Below are 748 nucleotides of genomic sequence, written 5' to 3'. Positions count from 1 at the left end.
TATTTTTGCCAGAATGTACATGAAAAATGTGTACGTTTTTCAAGATGTAATATAACACTGGTCAACTTCAATCTTGGTAATGGGTTATACAGAACGTTAGTCTGCGAATAAGGTTAGTTTAAACGAAATTCAACACTATCGGCTTATAGTTAGGCCAAAACATACTCAACGGTTATTCACAGTTATTTGAAAGCTCGGATTTACGTAAACAGTTGTATAATTGTTTGTTGAAGATTATATTTTAAACATGTTGATGTCCTCTTTAACACCTTCCACATTTACATACGTTTTCCCATTAAGATGGTGTTGCAGCGAACGAAAAAGATGGTAATCTAATGGTGCTATATCTGGAGGATATGGTGGGTGAGGGAGAATTTCCCTACCCAACTCCATAATCTTGTGATGCGTCAAACGTGCCACATCTGGACGTGCATTGTCGTGGAGAAGAACACCTTTCCGATTGACAAGTGATTTAAACGTTCCCGTTGCTGACTATAAGTCTCTGCATTGACAGTTCGCTGTGGATTGAGAATTTAGAAATGAATTACTCCTTTGATGTCCTACCAAATGCAAAGCATCACTTTCTGCGGATGGAGTCCAGGTTTTGGGACTGGAATAGGATTTTGTCTAGGACTGATCCATTGTTTTTCGCGTTTAATATTCGCATTGAGAATCCATTTTTCATCACTAGTGACAATTCTATCCAAAAATGGTTCACGCGCATTACGCGCCAGAAGAGTTTGTTTGT

Source organism: Limulus polyphemus, unplaced genomic scaffold, assembly GCF_000517525.1.
Source record: "Limulus polyphemus unplaced genomic scaffold, Limulus_polyphemus-2.1.2 Scaffold179, whole genome shotgun sequence".
Lineage (NCBI taxonomy): Eukaryota > Metazoa > Arthropoda > Merostomata > Xiphosura > Limulidae > Limulus > Limulus polyphemus.
Note: the sequence above shows the minus strand (reverse complement) of the source record.